This window comes from Aythya ferina (genome assembly GCF_964211825.1).
Source record: "Aythya ferina genome assembly, chromosome: 1".
Classification (NCBI taxonomy): domain Eukaryota; kingdom Metazoa; phylum Chordata; class Aves; order Anseriformes; family Anatidae; genus Aythya; species Aythya ferina.
In genome coordinates, this window is record NC_140296.1 from 108,169,120 (window position 1) to 108,193,106 (window position 23,987).

The following is a 23,987-nucleotide window of genomic DNA, read 5'->3' on the forward strand; positions in this document are numbered from 1 at the left end:
CAAGTGAAACAGCTCATAGCAGAGGGAGGAATGGTAGTCAGAGTGGATGTGTTTTATGAATTAAAGGAATGTTTGTGATATTATTTAGTTCCTATAAGCACATGAATTGCTTCAATTTTGTGCATAAATTTTAAATGAAAGCTTTTACAACTCTAACTAAGAAAGAAGCAAGTTCACTCTACCCTATCACCTTCTTTCCTATCTTTGAACTTCGGTCTTCATCACTAAAAACATGCTTATGGTACTACTCAAAAACAAAATATTGCATTGTCCTGGTTTCAGTTAGGACAGAGTTAATTTTCCTCCTAGTAGTTGGTAGGGTGCTATGTTTTGGATGAGAAGAGTGCTGATAACACCCTGATGTTTTAATTGTTGCAGAGCAGTGCTTACACCAAGCCAAGGACATCTCAGCTTCTTGCTCTGTCCTGCCAACAGGCAGGCTGGGGGTGCAATAAGAGCTGGGAGGGGACAGACCCAGGACAGGTGACCCAAACTAGCCAAAGGGGTATTCCATACCATCTGACGTCATGCTAAACAATATATAGGGGTGGCTAGCTGGGGGGAGGGGGCCGGACTGCTCGGGGTTAGGCTGGGCATCGGTCAGCGGGTGGTGAGCAATTGCATTGTGCATCACTTGTTTGTACACATTATTATTACTTTCCTATTATCACCATTGTATTATTATTATTATTATTGTTATTATTATTTTTGTTATGATTATTTTCCTGTCTTATTAAACTGTCTTTATCTCAACTCACGGGCTTCACTTTCCGTTTCTCTCCCCCATCCCAGAGAGGGAGGGGGGAGGGTGAGCGAACGGCTGCGTGGTGTTTAGCTGCCGGCCGGGTTAAACCACGACAACTATCCTGCCAGAAGCATTTATAATTTCTCACGTATGTCTGAACACTGTTAAGAGAGAACTTGGTATACTTGGAACGCTCCATTAAATGAAACTTAGAGACCTTCAAAAGCTTTCTGTTTTTTGAAAATGTGGTAAGAATTTCTGTAGTACGTGTTCTATCTTTTCATCAAGAAGAAAAAAGGAAAAAGTGACATGTTCAAATTTTATCAAATAAGAGTTGTAAACCTTTTACATATCTGTAGCCATTTGATTTGTCTGATATATATATTTAGGATTTTTTTATAAAATACATTTTGAAATAAATGGAAAATGCACTAGAAAGAAAGAGATGACAGACTAGTAATATCAGAGCGGCTGTGCCAACATAATCTGTTATCCTGTCCTACCCAAGCTTGCTCTTAATTGCAGATTTGCTCATGTAAAGTACATCTATGAAAACGTACACAAAAACATCTTTTGTGACCCCGAGATGCTGCTCAGATCTATTAGCAGGTGATATTGGTAGTGGGATGATGGTTGGACCAGATGATCTTGAAGGTCTTTTCCAGCCTTATTCTATGAATTCTATGAATTTATTTCAATTTCTGAAATCTGTACTATTTGTCAACTAACAGTTATTTTAGATGCATGGATGAAAAATTTAAAATGACTAAAACTGGATCCTCTCATTGAATGCAGACCTGTGCAGACAGTAGAGTGGAAGATATAAAAGTTATCAGCCATACAAAGATTTTACTCTGTTGTGACAAAATGTAGACGAGCAGCAAATCACCTGATACACTTGTCCTGAGTTCTTTCCTGTACACTTTTTTTTTTTTTTTTTTTTAATGATGTTAGGTCTTCAAACTGCTGAAATGGGGCAAAGCTGTGTTTTAAGTATCTGAAACTGTTGTCAGCTGTAGCCAGATATTTCTCCCCTTATATTTTATACATTTTGAGTCCCCAGGCTTTACCAGATTCGATTCTCTGACAGGATATAGGTAGCAACACACAGCCATTTACTTGCCTAAACCTAAAATACTGTAATGCTCTAATCCTAATTCACTAGCCACACTTAACACAGGGAAGTTTTTACCAGGAAGATTTCTTACTGAGATAACTCCTCACTGGCACGACTAGAAACAGCCAGGATTTATGGTGCTGAATAAGTAAACACTGAACAAGGCCCCTAGAACATGGGGAAAGTGCTATTCCTCTTTAAATTGAATAAATCAAAGCTCACTAAGAGAAGAGAGAGTAAAGGTTCGTCACACCACCTACTGCTAAAGACACTTCCTTGGGAAGAAAAGCTCAAATTTATTCTGTTATATCTATTTAATGCATCAAAAATGCAACAGTTATTAAAGAATAATTCAAACTCACAGTCTTCCTCCTCCTGTGTGTATATGCCAAAACTATGTGTCTGTCATTACTGGATCTGCCTTGTTACTAGCATCAGGTCACACCGAGCTCTTTTACAAGATCCTACTTCCTCAACCACTAGCAATACTGCCTGCATTAATCTCCTTCCCTACATAAACACAGAGGTAAGATCAGGATTTGATCTGTGTCACTGAAATTTGTGTCAATTCACACTCCTAGGGTGTTCAGATGCTCTCTGAACAAAAAGTCGTCTGGCAAGCACATGCCTCATTGCTGAGCCATAATGCAATATTGAACAATTCCTCAATTGCCTTAATGCCTGCATGTCTTAAAGCCTTTACTGTTAATCCAGGGTTTGCAGTAAATACAAGATTTCAGTGGTAACTCATGTATCCGATTTTCACCCTATATGCCAGTACTGCAAAAAGGCACTCCCCTATCAGAGGAAACTGATCCTAAGACCAAGGCATGCTACAGATGGCCTCAGTTGCCTCCCTCGATGTTTCAGTAGTTCGTCCTATAATCCTCACCTTCTGGCACCAACACCTACAAGCAGCTATCATTTCAGAAAGTTACAAGGTAATCCCTGATGCTTTCAGAGAAGAGTTGTTTCCCTCTGTTGAAAGCTTGTTCTTGTACTGGTTCCAGGGACGGGCCTTTTCACTTTCTGGGACTTTGTTCAAAAGCTATAGTATTTTTAAGAAGTTTAAGATGATAGGCACCAAATCATTCCAAGAGTAGCAATCTTTTCACCAAGTCTTTATTAACTATACTTCTGAAGTTGGACGGGTGCCCATTCCTTTGTAAAGAAATCGAGTTGTTTCTGTCACAGCAGGCAGTTCGCAGCAAGCTTTAGATCCTGTTCCCCACCCTCACTGTATGCTAGACAATTTAGCATGTTTCTCTCACAGTGACTGTACACGAGGATAATAAATGACTAGCCATTCCAAATCCTGCAGTGCCTCTGGCATTTTCCTCTTGATGATCTCAAGAGCACTATTAACACCAAATATACACCTGTGGCTAGGAGATAAAATAGCAAAGTACCTTCTTCTCTTGGAAGAATGCCTTGCAGCACAAGACTCATTAATCTCCCAACTGTTTTGTTTGGGTGCTCCCAACCACGCATGTGAGAACTACTCTACGTTTCATCTGATACACAAAGCAACACTTGATGAAAAATGTGATTTCTGTTACAAATCCCTGTTTCTAAATCTTATGATACAGTTCCAGAAAACTTCCATTTAATCTTAATTGAATGCTAAGCAAGGAATGACAGAAGCACTCTTTCCCTGAAACCACCAAGACCAACTTTTTCCAACTAACGCCAAGTCCCATTTAAGAGAGGTGCCAAGTTATAAATTCGCAGGTGTAGTCATGCAGTCCCAGGGCATGCCTGACCCCTGGTACTGACAAAGCACTAGGTATCAACTTTGCTATTTTCCTGTTACAGGGAATGCTTTTGCACTTCAAGCATGCTGGGCAACATCTGCTGAAACTGCTATTGCCTCTCTGTTTTTATGTGCCACAATAATCTGCTTCCTGTGGAAAAGATAGTGCCAAATGGAGAGAAAAGAGGGCCAGATCAAAAGGGGGAAAATGGGCAGAATTTGTGGAGGGGGTTGAAGTTTAACACAAGTGAAGACGAAAGAACAGACAAGCAGAGGAGCATCTCTGTTATCGGTCTCACCAAAGCTGTTTATACCCCTGCCAACTTGCTCAACTAATCTTCCCACCATTCAGTAGGCTGACACCAAACACAAATAACAGCAGCTGCAAAGCATGCATAAAAATGCTAGAATTCAAATCTCTGGATGATAATGCAATACAATGGCACAGTCTTGATTCTTCCTCTTGTCTATTTATTATGGCAAGGCTAGCAATAAACCATTCCAAGTGGGTAGTGCCAGCTCAGAGGGCAGAGTTAAGTAAAATTTAATAAACTGAGATAGCTAAGAAAACAGGAGGAGTAAAGGTGAAAGACAGTCATTTCTGACAGAAAATCCATCAGAAAATTTGCTAATGTTGGAAAAGCAGTTAAGAAAAACTAAGATAGTTTTGTCAAGAAAAGTCTCTTCTGCTATGCGCTGTCTCTGGGCTGGTTTAGTGATGCAAATTCCTTCATCGAGTTTGCCAGAGTTTGTTTATACAGATCAGCTTAGAAGACAGTGTCAGCACTGCTACCATTCACCTAGTTTACTTTTGGGTGACCCTGAGGAAAGGTGAAGATCAATAACAATGCAGCAGGAAAAAAACAAAACAAAACAAACAAACAAACAACAAAAAAAAAAAAACACAGCGGTTTATGGAACTGTATCTCCCATATGGCATGCTGCATCCTGTACCCATCCTCAACCCAGCAAACATAACATCCTCCTATTCCTCAAACAACTTTTTGTTGTTGTTGTCTATGTCAAGCAGATTAAAACCCTCTTTTGCCATGTATTTACCCCTCAAGCTGCCTGTTGTCAGCTCATTTCTGCTCACTTTGGATGCATTCACAATGCCAACCAGGCTGCAGCTGCCAGCGTTGCAGAGGTGTCTCCTGTGTGCCTGCTCTGCCCCACACACAGCCAACTCCCTGCTCCTGGCTGTGGAGTCCAACACTGCCCTACATTTAACAGAGGTTTATTCTGGGTCCTTGTTCCCTGTCTACGAGGCTATCCTTACTCTTTCATCTTAATGTTCCTCCAAATTAAGGCAAATACACGTCGGAGTTGTACCTTTGCCAGTTCAGTTTCATCGTATTTCGATCAACATTTGGCCCATTTTTCCAGCTTGGAGGCAAATCCTCCAGGACTACAGCACCTCTCTTGATAACAAGGCCATGCTGTAAATTAAGGATGACTGTGTTTAAACACTCTAGTCTGAAAAGGAGGAAGCCATCCCAGCAGAGTACACAGACAGTGGAATGAAAGCAAACAAACTTCTAGGTTTGGACCAAGGCCGAAGTAGCACACGTTCAGAGAACTTCTTTGGTTAAAAACAAACAAACAAAACAAAACAAAACAAAACAAACAAACAAAAAAAAAACACACAACGATATGCACAGAAGAACCTGCTCTCATTTCCTGTAAATTTAGGCCTCATTACACTCACTCACTTGTAAAATCTGATTCAGCTCCAATGACTAGCTGAAGTAAAGTAGACAGTAATGATTGATCCACACGGGTCTCTTGAACAACACTATCATTTTTTCCTAATATAATTCACTCTCTTATGGTTAATGACTTCAAAGTATGCCACTGTAAAGCATATGTTGAATTTGGATCTCCTCATGTACCTTTTCCTTACTACACTTTGACCTTGACGTGGATTATGCTGTGCTCCTCTGTCAAAGACAAGAATTTAAAAAAAATGTATTTATTTTTACAAATATGTATTTATTCGTAATTCCTTGTCTTCTATGCCGGTATTGTATCTACTTAATGATTTTGCCCAGAGAAGCTGTGGATGCCCCATCCTTGAAAGTGTTCTAGGCCAGGTTAGATAGGGCTTTGAGCAGCCTGACCTAGTGGCAACTGTCCCTGTCCATGGCAGGGGGGTTGGAACTGGAAGGTCTTTAAGGTCCCTTTCAATCCAAGCCATTCTCTGATTCTGTGATTTATTTTCCATTGATTAACTAGAAAATTATCCTTAGCTAGGTATATTAGCTACCTACATTTTTACGTGCTAGGAAGCTTTTGCACATAAGAAACTAATGATTCAGTTGCCCTTGACTTGCTCCTGTTTATCATTCTCAGATTTGCAATAATTCCTGCCAAATCAGCCTTCCTTTGTTCCCCAAGCTTTTAGCTCCTCTAGTAGAAATGTGCTCTCATAAATTGCACTCCGTTTGGGGATAAAATATTCAAACTTTTCCATTACTATTTCATAATCACTTCCATCATCTTCATGCTTAAATGCTAAGGTTTAAAATATTTGTTCTGCCTTCATCCTCTTGACATATATAAAGGCAGCATAGCTAAGCTTCCTTGCTCTGTACTTCTGTCTCTATGGCTGTCCAGTAGCAGGTCAAGTATTATTTCCAGTCAGGGCATGCTCCTGAACAGTTAAATGCAAAGCCTCTAGGATGATCCATTTTATTTTTTACCCGAAATATATCCTTATATGGTTGTTTTCCTAAATATCTCTTTTAATAAATATCTGATTTATTTACTAATCTTAGCAATTAATTTATAAAAGTTCCAGGTTCCATGTGTACACTTGCTTACTGAAGACATTTGCCTCTACCACTAACATGGAAAACACTGGTTACCACCACATTGTTTTGTTGTTGTTGTTTTGTTTTAAAAAAGGAGGAGGATTCCCACTTGCAGAGACAAACAGCACTCAACAGGAGTGGCCTTTTATAGGTTTAAACACACATGCACAAGAACCATATCTAGTTATTTGACCTTCTTACACAAGAAAAACAATAAAGAACTAATCTCACTATTAAAATCAGAACTATCTCAGCTGTGCCAGTGATGTTTCTCCACAGGAGTGCTTCAAACCACTTTAACTGTGACCAAAATTCATTTCATCAATTGATCTTTATGACTTCTAAACAGTCACATATCTTGATTTATCTAAAGAGACCTTAGCCTATACAAGAGTCACATCCTTTAAAACTCTGATAAATTAAGCTTAGGCTATTTGTAAACAATTATTAGATTCACCTGTCCTTTCAAAGAAAGGAAACAGACTGTCATTCATTTGTAAACTGAAATTCAACATGTACTTTTTGGTATGTAACCATAAACAAATCAGATGCAAAGAAAACTAGTGTTTTATTTTGTATTTCTTGGAGAGCCAGCTCTGCCAGATCTTTTGTGGATTTTCCTCACAGTTGTTTCGCTGAGATAGTATTGTCCACATCCATTGACACTAGTCATAATAATCCTCACCCATAATAGGCTTAATGTGTGAGCCAGAATCTGACTCCTCCAACTGGGAGTTAATATCATTGCGCATCTGAATAATTCAGGATGTAACTCATTTGGGCTGCACTTCTGATAAGAACAGGTCACTGGTGTGTAGGAGGGATAGTCATTGATCCCCCTTTCAGCCTGGAACAGCTTTCTTGTTCATCCTTTCTCCACTTTGCATTTTAAAATTTCATCTTGGCTAAGGGGGTGCAAACTTCATGGATGTAAACCAACTCAGGTGTATTGGTAGCACTCTAAGGTGGAGGCATTGCCTATGAGCAGGCATCAGCTCTTGGATGCTCTGAGGGGCATTTTGCATGGCAAAAGAGCTTGCTGTGTTCTTGCAAACACGATGAAAAAGGTGTCACTTTATCTTACTTGAATAGGTGCATGTGGGGGGGAACGACACCACAACTTACAAACAGAGTAGATTTCAAAGTGTTATGGGAATGGTATCTTCTCATACAGAAAATATAATAATAATAATTAAAAAAAATATATATATGCTTTACTTCACTTTGAAATCCTGTAAGACTTCTCACTATGCTCCCATGCTCCACTCTCTTCCCTTGCAGTACTGATGCATAAAAATCTCTACATATTTCTTTGTTACCAGGGGCTGCTGAATTACCATGAGACTACACTACAGAATGTAGGTGTCCTTACAGAAAAAGATGAGTACCAGAGGCCTAAAATTCATAACTCCAGAAAAATTACTACAAAGTTTTCTTTTCTTAAGTTCAAGTGATAACTCAAAAGAAACCACTGAAGCTGTGAAGTGAAACTCCAAAGGAAAAGTTAGGAATACTTCATACTTTCATTTCTCAATTTCCACTTTCCTCAGGAAAGAATTGAAGTTTTACTGAACTTACAAGGTTAGTTTAAAATGGCCACCATCATTTATATCTAAACCTACAAACTTCTTCTGTCCCAACATGTTCCAAAATGTTTCTGCTTTCAAGTGTTTTTTTTTTTTTTTTTTTTTCTTTTCCCCTCTCTTTTTAACTGTTGCAAAGCTGAATTGCAAAGCTGAATACTGTGTTTTCAGTGCACTGCTTGTGCTGCATTAACTGAAATAGAATCAATGGTATGTATAGCATCAACAAGTACTTTCAAATCCAAACACATCTTCCCTTCTGCAAGTTAATAAATGCACAATTTTCCCATTAGTGCAATAAAAATAAGGTTAGCAGCAAAAATACTTAAACATTTTAGGTTTTCAAGTAGTGCCTCCATTTTACTCTTAAGGTTTTTTACATTGTAGGTTTCAAGTTTAAGAAGACATCTCCCATCTGCACTACAGACAGATCGTAGACCAAATTCTTGTCTGAAGGCATAGGGGTTAGAGATAATACCAAAAAACAATGTTTTTCCAGTATCTTGATACAAATTTAGAACAAAAACAGAAACTGTTTAGCTATCCAATCCCCTACATAACATACATATAATCGAATATTATTAGCAATGTTGTTCTTTGGAAAGCACTTCCTTCAAAGTATTTAAAACGAATGTAATTCATGTTAACCCCTTGAAGCCAGCAGTCACGTCATCGATAAATATAAGTAAAAATATCTGTTTTTCTTCTAGTGAGGTAATTAGTAATAATTTTTTAACAGCTTTGTAACTTGTAACTTTCTTGGGAATATTTTGTATAATATTTAAGCAACTATCTGAAACATATAGTAGAAGAGAGAAATAATTAAAAAAGAATCTTGGAGAAAAAAAAAAAAAAAAGAAATGACTGTATACAGAGGATTAAAGAAGATATTACTTTTGATTGGAAGAACATATATTTATCAGCACCTAGATCTTATCTTCTAGTCAGTCTTACTATATGATTCCCAGAGGTATGCCCTTCTCAACATCATGCCATGAGGCATTAGATAGTACAAAGCAGAACTATAGTTAAAATTCTTATTATGTACTACATTTTTCTATTCTTGCCTCTGAGGCAAAAAGAGACCATTGAGCTGTACTGTATTGAAGCCTTTAAATATAATTTCAACCTAATACTTTGCATTAATACATGGCATCTCCAAGTGCTCTGTTTACTTCAGAATGAAAGAGTGACTCATGCACTGCAAAAAGCACATCTGTGATTAAATATGGCAATGGTATTTACAGTGCACATCCACATGGCAAAACAGTTTAAGAACTGATTGGAATAAGGTTCCAACACAAACAAAGGTGGAGCTGATCTATATAGACAGAACAGCGCTACTCCAAGTAGAAAGCAAACAAAAATTATCCTGACATCCATATTTCTGCAGAAATTGCTAAATTATCTTTAATAAATACAATTGGACATAGATATTAGCCTCTTCTAAGAGTGTATAGCTTACTTATTCACCAGTGTTATGTTTTATAACTTTGTGTGGATGAGGTCTCCCAGTCAGATGTTGACCTATTTTAAACCTGCATGTTTTCCAGGAACCAGTCATACTACTGTTTGTAATTCCATAGTTATAAGTTAGTCCCCAGAGTACAAAACAAATCATTCCCATTCTCTCTCTATCCAGGTTGCTATTTTTGAGTTAGTTCCAGTGCGTTGACATGAAGATTTTACCACTCCATTTTTTTGCTGTGGAAAATGGACTCAGTAGAGTTCATTCACAAAATTCATGCATGAAGCCATCTTGTTTTTCAAAATAATAATTACATTGCAGTATATCAACAGGATGATTTACATTTAACTATATTTTCTTCATTTGTCCTCATTCCTGTTACATTCTGGAACAGGCTTCAGTGACTTACAGTTCTGGTTTCTTCTCCAACTAACTGTTCTCTTAGCACAGAATTTCATATAACGTCTATTTCTTTAACATGTACTTGTTATTGGATCTCTTTAGCTTTTTATGATATATTTTCAGTAGAAATATATAAGATCAGAATCTGACTAAAATTATTGAAGAGTAATAAAAGTTGTATTCTCAGGCTGTACTATAAAGCAATTGCACAACATTTAGCATGATGCTAACAACAAGAAGAGTTTTTAAAAACAAAATATTTGAATAGAGGTTAGTATACATGGCCACATATTGGAAAATTTAGAACAAAACCACACTAGCCCTACTGGACCTAATGACAACTTTGTCATAACTTTTTGTAGAATTATACACAGTAGCTTTAACGGAGTCATCATGCAGAGGTCCAAACAATATCCACATCAACTTAAATTCTTCTCCATTTTGATGTCTCTCCTAATGCTATCCTAGTGCATAAGCACAAATACAGAAATGTCTGTAATTTCAAACAATGGCAAGTATTAAGAGACAGAGCACTGTAGGTAATTAGTTCATTTTAACACAGCCTCCAAGTAAAAAAATACAGCAATAACAATATGTATTTCAATGAAAAATGCCTCTCTTTAGCCTAAAAACCTAGGTGATAAAGTTTAAAAATTATAAGATGTGAATTAAAAGACACTCAGAGCCTAGTATTTTTTTGTCAACTTTAAAAAAAAGTGTTGACAACCCCCTACCTAGAATAATGCTTGCATAAAATTACAAGTATTGTCAATATTTTTTCACATTACTGTTATTAGCTCACCTTTAATGAGTCATACGCTGGAAATTTTAAAAAGTTTTATTGCAGAAACTTTACCTTACAAAAATATTTTTAAGTTACATAGCCACAATTTGAAAGAGAACTACAGCCCAGTGTTTGACTTTAAGTATCAGAGAACTGTAAAGGAATAAAAGAATCTAATGATTAAGAACAATGTTTCAATGACTGCTTTTCAATATGCCAAACTCTGTGCTTCATTTTGGGCATGGTTTCTGTAACACTTCCTATAGCAGAAATCCAAATGAAAACAATGAGGATAAAATATTGATCCAAGTTAAAACAACAGCTGAATTCCTACTCCAGATTTTACCAGAGGGGGGTCCCCCCTCCACCTGTTTTATTCCATTTTCTTCTTCAAAAATCAATTAGTTGCATACCTCCTCTTACATAAAATTCCCCAAGCTCAGACTGTATGACACTATATATACACATGTAGTACTTATACATTTGGCTCATATACACTCAGGAAAAAGTAACACTAGTACTACCAGTGAAAACTTCTCAGAGGATTTACCTCCCTTACTCTTCGTTACAATCTACATGCCCTCCCACTGTTCTTCCATGTGGATCTCTTCTGTACAAATTATCTAGTCCTTCCTCTTCGCACACCACCCCTGAACAGTGATTGTGTAGGCTCACAGAAGAGGGCATAAAGACATGTTGAAGTACAAGTTTTTTTTTGTTGTTGTTGTTGTTGTTTTATTTTTTTGATTTATTTTTGCCTTTTTTTTTTTTTTTTTTTTTTTAAATCTGGAAGCTTCTAAATTTCCAACTGAACAGAGCATGGAAAACATCCAAGCTATAAGGATATGTGTTTACACAGATTTAAAATTTGTCCTACAAAGTGAGATTTTCACTTTTTGCCTCATTGATTAGCCTGGTAAGTCAGGAGCATGCCTTATTTCCCCCCCTTTTTTTGCCCAAACAAAAAAGAACCATGAATTATTAATGATCTTGTCTTAAAAACTGCCTTAACTGGAACAACCTCTCTCCTTCTAGCAACACTTTGTTCCTTAACTAACAGAAAGAAAAAAATAGGGAAGAGGTGTTTTGTTTTGTTTTCTCCCTGATCATCTTCATTATAGATCTCACAGATGGTGGTCTACCAGCTCAGGGCCACATGGAACACACATTGAGCATGTGAATAGGCTGGAGTGGTTAGTCAGACAAGGCACGTCTGTGGAGAACAGGACACTTAAATTTCTGTCTCTGGTTTTGCAGACACTAAAGCAAATATAAGAGGTCTGGGTAAAAAAAAATATATTTCTATTTTGAATCAGTTCTGTTCTCAACACGCATATCAAAGTGACAAATCAGCAGGAAAGAAAAAAACACTCCTAGTTTATCATAGAATATGTGATATTCTAATCACAATGCTGAAAAGGTAGCTGGGGAGGCAGAAATGGCCTCCTCAGGACCTTGTAAGATGTGTACGTCAGGTCTGCTCTGTGTAAATGAGCAGGGAACTAAAAAATAACCTTTCAGGCTTGTTTTAATAAGATGTGCTTTCTCAGCTTGCTCTTTACTTGGTGAGATTACCATTTCCCGCAGATTTCCCAGAAATTTACACAAATTAGAGATCAAAATCTTGTCCTATCTGGAGCAATAGGATAACTTACCTTCTTAAAGCTATCTGGATTTGCCTTTTCAGCTGAATACCACCTGCTAAGGATTTTTTTTTTTCATTTTAAAATATATTCTCATTCAGTCTCTGATATATTAACAGAGCTATGAAATGTATTGTGCATAAAAACACAATAGCAAATTACTAAACCCGCTTGATGCTACAGTATAGGCCTGTGTACTAATTTACAACCCTGTTCTATTTCTTCCTGGCCTATATAAACATAGGTCAAAATGAATGCAAATCTTGCAATAATTTATAGATTGCTTTCCAATTAAAGCCACTGAGTCTTTATATCATAATCAACAATCAGTTCAGCATGTACTTAATTTTTTAGTACAATTTAATTTCTAGTTTCAGCAAGGATCTATCTTGCACAGTAACTCAGACAGAGATGAAGATGTTTAAATATCCACATCTCACTTCTCCTCAAAAACATCAATATTTCACTCTTTCTTAGAAGACTCAGGGAATTCTGTAAACTAAAGAATTATATTTGCTGTTTTAAAGACTACTTTCAGCTGCTTCTAGTACAGTAATCTTTCTGACTTTTTCAGGCATGAGGTGTCACTGAGATGAAGTGTTATACCTATTCATGTCAACGTGCACATCATATTATCCTCTATAATCATCCCAAGGATTCATGTCAAGAATGACATACAAAAAGATGCAACTCAGCATGAACTGCAGTTAAGAACACCTTATTTTCCAATACACTGCACAGAATGTGAGTGATTCCCTATACTGGTATATTGTTTTATTATTATCATTATTTTTATCCCAGCAAATTCACTTCTATTAATGATTTCAGCTTGCAGTACATACTTGCCTCCAGCATTTTGCAGCTAGTCTAGGTAAAACCGGACAAAACTCACCATGCATTATTCACGGTTTTTTTAAGACAGGACCATTAGAATTTCACTGAGGGGTAGGTTGTCTTTTTTTTTTTTTTTTTTTCTCCTAAAAACAAATGGGGCTGTTTATACAATTAAACTCTCTTCCTGCAAAATGCTCTTTAATAGTAGTGTGAAAAATGTATTCTTTATATGGCTCAAACCTTAAGACACAGCACACCTTTATGGAAAGGGGCAAAATGGCACAAGGCTGGAGCAGAGGTAAAATACTCAGGATGATTTAATTCACTAATTTCTTTTTTTAAACAGGTCACAGGACTAGACAGGAGCTAGAGAGATGAGCTAGAGAGATTATCCAGTCCTTTACCATATGGAAAAGCAGTTTCAGCTCCATCTTTGCCCTTCCTGATCTGTTTTCATGTAAATATCTCTTAAAAGCAACCCATGGCAGAGCCTGAAGTTCATGAGCAAACCTGCTGCAGTAACCTGTTGCAGAGATCCAGTCTCTTTTTCATTGTATTTTTCTTTTTTTCCCCCCACAGCATCCAAGCTCAAGCTTTACTGCAACTTAAACCTATAATAACAGGGCGACTTAAAAAAATACATGGAAAAATTTCTTTCTTGCAGCAAGACTTGTTAAGTGAGCCTGCTGTTCATCTTGGCCTAGGTAAAGGCTCATCTGGAGAGTGTGATCAGTTTTGGCTATCATTGTACACAAAAAATATGGACTGACTGATATAGCTAGTAAATCATGAGTGAGAATGACCAGAGGTCTTATCACACCCAGATATGCTGCTTTCTTCCTTCTTAGTTCAAAGCTTGCTCCTTAATCAATGTTATCAGTTATACCAGCTAATGATCTCTGTAATGAAGATGATGCAGGGAATTCTTCAAACCTTCAACCCTTAGCAGGATCACCAGTCAATAGCTTTCCTTCTTTACTGAGAAGTGGACCCCCACACAAATGAAGTTATACAAACACCTACCAACATTAAACTAAACACAATTATATGCATCTCAAGAGACTATTCCACCAACTAAAAATACTTGTTAGCTTTTGTTAGGAAATAACAGCTTATAAAATCAACATGATAAACTTGTGATGAAAAATAAAAGGACTTCTGTACAGAAAACTCACTGCTTCCTAGATTTCCATAGCTGTTGGAGGTCTGGGTACTTCATAAAAAGGAGCATCTGGATAAGCAGTCTGACTGTCCGCAGATCAGGTCAGGGCTCCTCTTCTCCTTGTCACAAAGCCAGGACTGAGGATGGCCACAAAAGACTCCCATAAATGGTGTGGGCTACAAATAAAATGAGACTAGTTTAGAGCTCAATTGCATTTTGAAATGAAAATGACAAGGTAAGCTCATGAGCTCAGGTAGACAGGATTTAGGTACCCTTGGGGTTTTATATAGTAAAAACGATGTTCTTAATTGCATCCCGGAGCACTTGCACGTAGCAGAAGGACGACTGCTATTTTATCTTTTTAAGAATGAGAAAATACTTGGACTTCTTGCCCTTTTTAAACTGTTAGCTATAGAATGCGCTTTGCATTCAAATCACAAAGATAACAGTAATACCTTGATCTTCAGTAGAGAAGGCGGCTCTCTGCAACGTGACCTGCTCTTTGCCACCTGCCCATGGGCCAAGCCCCATGCTGGCAGTCCACCAGGTGCTGACACAGACATAGATACTGACTCACTGCTTTTACTCAGCAATAGCTAGTATAGGAAAATAAAGTTTGGAAAGCTTATTCTGTGCATACAAGGCAAGTCTTAGCATATGCATAGGTTAGGTTGACCCCTACTGACCACCCCTTCGAGTGCGTGTGATCCTACTGAAGCCATCATGGCTGCACTTCATGTAAATCTTGTCGTGACAGGTGATTTAGCATACCATGTCGTACACAGGAGTCAGGAGTAAGCATAATGAACACGGGGCCCAACAGCCAGGATTAGCAGCAGGAACCTTCCTAGAACATTAGATTAATGAGCTCAAGCTACCAGACCCTAAGCAGGAACAACTGGGGAGAATCCAAAAAGCACAGCCAAGGACCAGAATCCTACAACATCAGTTGCCAGAAATAAAACGTCCACATTACCAACACAAAAGAAAGAAAGGGAAGTTTGCTTTTAAAGCACATGACTTGGGGACTGAAAAAAAGAAACTTAGGAATGACAACCTCCTGCTCAGAAGCAACAGTAAATAAAAAGCTAATGCACAAGCAGAAAGAATTTTATAGTTTTTTTTTTTATTATTATTTTTTATTTTTTAAGAAAATAGTTGTGTGGAGTCCAACTGAGGGAAGCCTGCAGAGCCAGAAAATAAAGTTGATAGAAGTTCCCAATATTTTTCTTTTATCCTGACAAAATCCTTTCTTCTGTTTATAGCTGCTGATGTAGATGCCTTGTGAAAGTGACACTCTGGCATTGCCTCAAACATAACATGGGTAAGATCTGGATGCAAAGAAGTAAACAGCTATTTTAGTGTATTTGTTTCCTGTTGCTCACACAAATCTGATCATCATTTCTTACTATTAAATCCTAACTTTGATTCCAAGACAAGATTAGTGTTTGTCATGCCTTATGCTTGCAGGTTTTGGAGTTTTTTTTTTTCTCCCTACCTTTTTTGTTGTTGTTATTCATTGGTTGGTGATTTTTTTGGTGGTCATGGTGGGTAATTCTTAAAGGTATGTACTTCGGGGAAAAAAGTATCTCAGTGGCCATGGAAGGCTACCAGCTTTCTTATACTAAGCAGAATGCTGAACAATCTTGCACAATGTAAAATCCCCTGCAAAGCAGGAGTCCTAATTTCTTCTTGATTCATCAAATCAAAAATATAAACAGAGAAAAATACGACTTTAACCTTTTTTCCTAAATCATGAATAGAAACACCACCAACATAAGCAAAGGTGACTTGAATATTATTCTTTGCAAAGAGATCCAATTTCCAGTTCTACTTTTGCACTTTCTTTGATGTACAAAGCACATTTTTTCCTCCACAAACATTGGAAGCAGTGGGCTTTTGTGTATTCTTTCCCGTTTATTCACAAAGTCTTTTCACATTATTTTATGTATAACCATAAGATATGCTTAGAGCACAAGACGTTTGTCTATATTTTGTAATCAAAGAGGCAAATCATCAAAACTAAATCCTTGGAAGCCAAACTTACAAAGATGATTATCTAATAATACTTCAGAAACGTAAGAAGATTGAAGCAAGTAGACCTATCCTTTCCTGTATAACTCATATAATATGGCAGTATTAGAAGGAACTTGCTCATAGATCAAAATGGTGGAGGATGGGAGCATGGCATTGTACCATTCTCATGCTAGGTGGTCTGATTCATCTCCTTCCTCCATGGGGTACTGGAGGGAGCAACGTGTTTCTCAGTACATTATTGGTGTGGAGATACTGACTAAAACTATGAATTATAAGCAATGCAGGGTACTTACTAGCTGGCAATGTTCCCACTGCATACACAAGTCATGGGACAGAAAATAGAAGAAGGAAGCAAGATTAAAAAGAAAAAGGAGGAAATTGTTTCCCTGCTGTGCAGCAGATTCTCTTTAAAATGGCTCACCTTCCAGATGCTCCCCAACTAAAGCAATTGGCAGATGGCAACTACTGCAGATGGGTCGGCACAGCTGAGACACATATACAGCTGCGAATATCTGGCTCGGCAATGTTTGCTTTTCTTTCTGCCAGCCACAGTCACAGCACTTTTTGAGAGTGGGTGGCAAAGCAAGGAGAGGATTTCCCAAATTCACAGCAAAGAAAGAAGCCTTCTGTTAACATTACTTTCTTCCTTGTTATCCTGAGTGCATTATCAGATGAGACATTTTGCTCATTCATTAAAGAAAAAGATATGTTTTGCCATCTATTAATTACTGTGTGGGATTAATTTCAAGAGCATTTATTAGATGCTAATCTGGTGTTAATTTACCCTCATTCTTAGAGAATGTCACTCTATTCTTATGAAGCCATAGACCGCTACAAGGTTTTATCCGAGACCTACACCAGCAACTCTTACACTTGAGAGTAAATACAAAATAAACAGCAGATCGAATCAAAGTCCACTAAGTGGACTTCGTAATGAGATCAGAAAGGTAAATTTAAGTTGCATCACTGAAAATAGCAACAGAAGGGTCATAATTTGAAACTTAAGTGATCATGAAAATCTCTTCCTCCCACTGCCTAACACATGCTGCAATATTTTTTTTATACTTTCTTTTTTGTCTCAGGTTTTGTCTTCATAATGAATTTTACTAACTTCACATTATCAAGATACTTTTGTGTATGTAAGGTCTCAGTTTATCAGGTTAACAGTTCTCCAGTAACACAGGTGTATCTGTAATTTTATCTAAGAAGAATATTAATGTATCAAACATCATTTAAAAGGCAAACTGTGATTAATATCTACACATATAAATGGCACATATTCCAATATTTTGAAACAGCATTTATGAGTAAAGACAGTATCACTACATCAGTCAGATTCTTCTCGAAGGCTATGATATGTTGAGAGCAAGAATTCATATTTCCATACATTGTATGGAAATTTCATAATTTAAGCCTGTAAGTGTAAACATGTGCATCCTCCACCTGTCCTCCTAATTATAATATCTGCATACATAATAGCACTGTTAGTACATTGGATACTTGCATTCAGTCTGTTGTAATGCCTGCAATCACACATCCTACAGGAAGGCACAGGTGACTGACCCTGCTGGGGTCCAGCCTCTGCTCAGAGGGATCATTTCTGGAGCTCAGAGTTCTCCTCACCTTCTCCCTTGCTCAGTGGCATCCAGCTGCTGAAGCTTCAGGCTTCCAAAAGAAGAGCACTTTTCCCTCTCTTGGTTAACACAGTCTTGTATATATGGAAGCACTCTGGTTGGCAAACAGGGCTACTAATGTCGTCTTTAGAAAGATACGATGCCTCTTCATAACAGAGGGAACAGTTTTTTTCTGTCTGCCTGGCTTGCTGCAAAGAGGCACTTTTCATTCAACTGGACTGAATTATTAAGATGGAAAAAGGCTAGCTGATGGAGAGGACCAGTCTGCAACAGGTGTCAGTGTGCAAACGGTAGTACTGATATGTCTGTTCCATGAAACTGGAAAGCAGAGAGAGAAATTTCAGAGGAAGAATGAAACTTCAATGATTTAGCCATTACAGAATAACCTCTGCTTGCTTGCAAATAAATGTTTTTGAGTCTCACAGTCTTTGAGATGTTTCTTACAAATTATACTCAATCAAAATGGGCTATTAATGCTCATAGGAGACACCGTAGCACACCACTGCCATTTCTAGCCTACAATGTAAAGTATGGGGGAATGGCAGTAGTGTGGAAGCAGTTGTCATTTAGCAGCACATGCACATATTTAGTGGTGTTTTAAATACATGCAGAGAACTCGTCCAACAAGTTTAAATGAACAAGTCTATAAACTGTTAAATTAACTTGGTTGATAAATCAAATTCCAAGACAAGCTTGCCAGGCAGATTTGTCAGTGATTTATGCACCTCAGAGTGTATGAAAGACTGGTCTCTTGGGATGTTCCTATATAAAAAGGTTTCTGTCAGTATTCCATAAATCCACCTGCACTATTTCCACCACTTTGACTGTGGAGTCAGATTTGTGACAGGCTTCTATTAATGCAGGTCACAGGAGACTCTACTGATGATGGACAGTTTTGGATGGCTAATTTGTGGACTTCTAGGTCTAATTTGTGGGCTTCTAGGTGTGTGTGTAGGGGAGGGAATTAAAAATTTCTAAGAATAATTTAATTGAAGATATACTTTAAAGCAATTCCAATGCAAATATATCACTTTCATGAAGTAGGATGCATGCACTGTCTTCATCTCACACATGGCCATATCAAGGTTCGACAAAATAATTCCATGATTTTACTAAGTGTACGTTTGAAGGTGTCAGTCTTAATCACAACTTTAATGGTAAAGTTTACAGAAAGTGCCCATGTGTGGTCACTCTGTTAAGGCACAATTAGGTAAGGATCAAACTTGAACCAAGCTATGGGCCAAATTTAGGCTGCTAGAAGCAAGCTCATTTCTATCCACCCACTCTTACAAGAGAACAACGCCCCCCATCCCTCAACCAGGGAGGCAGCCTAGCAAGTTTCCCTTCATACACAATGCTTCACACACAGCTCCAGGACTCCTGTGTACCGAACAGCCAGCCTACTCAGCAAATATTCAGCAGAAATATCAGCAGATACACCGAAGAAATTAATTGAAAGAAAGGTATCTGGTAGAACAAAGCAACTCTTAAGAACTCATCTAATGCAAATATGCATTTTTAAAAGGTGGTGGCGGGGGGGGAGGAGGGGGTGTTGCTCAATATATCCAAGACACTGACTGAAGCATAGTACGTGAGAGTATAGGATTTCTATTCTGCAAGCTAAATGTAACAGTATGATTTCTTAATAGGAAAACATATAAACAAAAGATATTGGTGTGGTTGTTTGGAAGCGGGTAAAACACTTTTTAAATGCATATATTTGGTATTCATGCTTCTAGCCAAAATACAAGTATATATTAAAACATAGGTAAGTAGTTGGAGCTATACAAGAGGTTTCCTTTTTTCATGCCTCTTTTTTCTCTTCAGACTAAACAATCCAACTGTGATGGACTTCAACATATTCTTTCCATATTTTTGAAGCTTTGTCAAAACAACAGGACTCAGTTCTGTACTGCTTTCACAAGCAAGAAACTGCTCATTTGAATACTTCTGGGCTCACTGATCTCTCACAAAGTGCATGTGTTATTCTTTACAGAATCTGTTTCCCCAACTAGTGTTTTTATTTCTTTTTCCTCCTAAAGTGATTTTCTTTATCTTTTCATATTTACATTCCCAACACACCTTTACCCTGAAAGCTTAGACATGAACTGTCAAACTTCATTACTGAGCATGCTGATGCCACTCCAGACACAATCCTTAGAGTTTTCCCTGAATGAAGAATGCCTAATTCATGTGGCTACTCACAATCTCTTAAAGCTTTGTAACATAATCTTCAGTAAAAGGATGAAGACAGCACCTTCAACAAGTTCTAGGTAATCCAGAGTACTGAAGCTGCAACACAAATCCTTATCACAATAAGGCAAACAAACTTCTGAGTCTGCCCCGCTCCATCTCCGGCAGCAGGACCATGGCCCTGGGGAAGAAGAGGCAATGAGATGATTTTTTGTGCTTGGTATGGAGATGTCAGAGTGGCACATATTGCAAACTTCACTCCTTTGGAGGCTAGCTGACCATAAAACAAAACCTCAGAGCATGGGGAAAGCAAAGCTGATGTTAAGAAAGAATTCCTATTCCCGCCATCACAGTCATGATCATAGAGAGTCTCTACCAGACACAGACACTAAGGACTGCTGAAATGCCAGCACACAGAACCGTTCTTACAGGACATGGCTGTGTCCCTTGTTTTACCTGTTACACTCTTAAAGCTTGAATTCTCTGGCCAATTCTATGGCAGGTTTTTGGTTTTTGTTCTTTTTTCTCTTTATTTATAAAACTGTATTTTGCCAACAGACTTGAACTTATCCCACAGATATGACTCAATTTTTATTTGCCTTAAGATGACTACAAAAAGCATTCCGGGTAAAACAATCCTCCAGTCCTCCCACAATTTATGAGAAAAAACATAACAGATGCAAACTTTATTGAATAAGGAATATAAGCCCATTTAAATCACTTCCATCTTACATTTTATGATACAGTTGTGAATTATGTTCTTTTTCCATTTGTGAAGAGGGTAGAACAGATGGTGAAGGCTAAGTTTAAAATGATGCACCCATTAAAATAACCTACGCTGCCCAGAGATTGTTCACAAAATGACAGGATTTGTTTGCTTTTACAGGATTTTTGCTATTATGAAATACCCTGCTTTGTAAGGAGGATGGACTCAGAATATGTTTGTTATACTATGGGTTTCACAACAGCAAAATTCTGCAGTGTTTTTAAAGATCATTTGTATATTTTGTGTGCACATGTGTGTTTGTATACATACATACTTGGCAAGACTTATGCTTGGGGATTTAGAGAGGTGAAGCACTGATTAAAATGATGTATGACCATAAAAACTATTCCTGCTCCTGTCTGGTTTATTTTGTGCACCTGCTGTTTGGAAAAATGCCTTTCTTCCTCTTTTTTTTTTTTTTTTTTTTTTTTCCAGTAATAGGATTACAGTGCCTAGCAGGCTTGCAAAAAGCTCTCTCCATCCCTCTCCCCTTATGCTGGCTATGTTAACATCAACACAGCCCCAAAACACTATCTGCCAGGATCTGAAACGCAGTATGTTATTAAGGCACAGAAGATGCTGCAACATCACTGGATTCCAGACAACTTAAAACAACTGCTACGGGAGTGATATTTTGGGGGCATTTTTTTTAGGTTTGTTTTTGTCTTGCAACAAAAATGATGTGCTGTGTGGCACCTGAGACCCTATTTAACATTAGCAACCAGGTTAACCTTGAATTGTAAAATACATTACTTAGGATGAAATCCAGTTGACATCATTCCTCTTAAGGCCCCCTTAAATTTTTAAACTTCTGAGCTAGAAGCATACTGATACAGAGGCAGTGTATGTGAAGGATAAGTACTAAGTCTAGGGCCTATTAAGTGTAGGATAAACCTTGAGGGCAAAGCAGTTGCATCCAAGTTTTGTTAGTAATATTAAAGGAAATCCTTATAAAAGGAATGAAAGTAGTGGCACCTAATGTTCAGCTTCAAGGCAAGGGCTGTTTCAGTATTTTCAGAGGTGAAAATATCATTGTTCCCTAACACCAGAAGATACACACCTGAAATTCCTAGGAAGTTTTTTCCACTTTAGGTATATTTTCCACTTCACGTATATTTTCCTGTCACTCCCAAACTAACAAAAAAAGGAATAAGAACTAACCAGTGGGTAGTAATTTAACAAAAAAAAAAATTGCTAAAATACCATGATTTGTATTAAAGTGACTATAGATATAAATGAAGTTCTGAACCAAGTTGGAATTCAACTGTTAGAAGCTGCTGGTAAAAACTTAATTTTTCAGGCTTAGAGTCTGAATTAAGGTATTTATTACTATGCAGCTCTGTCTGATATAACTGAGAAGTTGAGATAGTGATCACAAATCCATGAGATCAAATATGGCATATACAGACAGATCTTAGCCCTTCAGTCAAATCTTGCCCAAATTGTGCTTTCAAAATGCTGAGAGTGAATACCCCTTTCTGAAAAGGTATTTCTTGTTATATCACGCTTTAGAATACTGTACATCTCTGAAAAAAATACATTGCATCAATCCCACCCTTGCATACCAACATAGTTTTCATGTAAAAAGCGTGTTTGTACAAGTTAACATACATAAAATTCAGAAGAGGATTCTGTATTTTGAAGAACACACAATATTCAGAACGCTATTATCAGACCCTGGATACTGTTAGAGGAATGCTTTTAAATAATAATCTGATTAAAAAATACAAACCAAAACCCTAAATAAAAATATTTAATAAAGTTTACTGCCAGAAGTTTTACAACTATTTCATTAAAGATTACCATCCAGCCACTGCATCTTTGGGAGAATGATTAGTCTCCAATAATCTCTAAAATAGATTCATATATCTGCAAGTATTTTATCAGTTTAATTTCTCTAAATGAAAACAGGTTGTGTCATTTCCAGTTTCATAGTTACGTAATGCATATGTTTATACTTGAAGACTGCAGGGTGTTTTCTTATTAGCTGTAACAGGTAATTGTATGCATTTCCATGCCTTCCTCCTCCCCCCCCACCCCCCATATTTTCCCTTGAGGTAAAGTTCAATTTTTTTCCAAACAGAAGTAATCTCAAAAATATTTGTTTGTGCATAAGTAATAGCAAAGAGGGGCATGCACATCCAATCATTTGGAAGATGGCAGAAAGATAGTTATTTTTCTAAAATGAATACATGTAAAGGTTGTGGTTTTCTCCAAATAGTGCTTTGGCTAGCTACAAAGCTGAAGTAACCAAAAGAATTAAATGAAGTTATCACTACCATAGACTTCAAAAAAAAAAGGAAAACAAAGTGGACATTTAACAGACAGAAGGAAAATGCTTTATATAAGATCAGTTTTTTTTTTTTTTTCTTTCACTTATACGGCCTGGTATGAAACAAGTTACTGATGGAAATCTATTTTTTCTTTACAAAATTTCAGAAATCTGCAAAATTGCGGGAGAAAAGAAGCAATCTTACAGATCTCTGCAAAGGACAGTATCTTGTGCTGTGCCTCCAGAAAGCTGCTGCATAATTCAGACAGAAATTCATCCCAAATCTATTCTGAGAAGACACCCTGGTCAGTCTAGAGGCAGGTGACTGCATGGAGGTCGCATCCTTTCCTACGTCAGCTTCCTCCAAATGACTGCCACACACAGGATCTACAGATTTTAGTGTACAAACCCTATCAGGTTCTCTGCCTCCTTCCCAGAAGTTTCCAGCGAACTCTGGCATGAACTCAGGACGGTTAAGGAGATATGTGCACAAAGCAGAGCTCCTAAGTGTTTCAGATTTTATTTCAAAATGTGCCAGGAGAAAGGATTATTATTATTTTATTTTATTTTTCTTAACAGATGCCACAACAGCCAGTTGTTTCACAGAGAGGAATTTCTTTTCCCACTGGCACTAATAATATTCCTTTCCATCAGAGGCTTGAGTCATAGCCATTACTCACCTCTCCCTAGCCACCAAATCAGGGCTTCCCTCAGATTCTGCTCCCGTTTTAATGGCAGGAATATAAGCTGTACTGAGGCAGAGCTACATGACTACAGCATG

General features: G+C 37.5%; 1 long non-coding RNA gene across 3 annotated transcripts in view; it reads right to left on the minus strand.

The window, feature by feature from the left end:
* Positions 1 to 23,987, minus strand: part of LOC311434597 — a 276,505-nt gene that overhangs the window by 189,053 nt on the left and 63,465 nt on the right. For all 3 annotated transcript variants that reach the window (XR_014691585.1, XR_014691586.1, XR_014691587.1), the window contains exon 2: positions 14,318 to 14,480. This is a non-coding gene — a long non-coding RNA (uncharacterized lncRNA). The remainder of the gene's footprint in view (positions 1 to 14,317; positions 14,481 to 23,987) is intronic.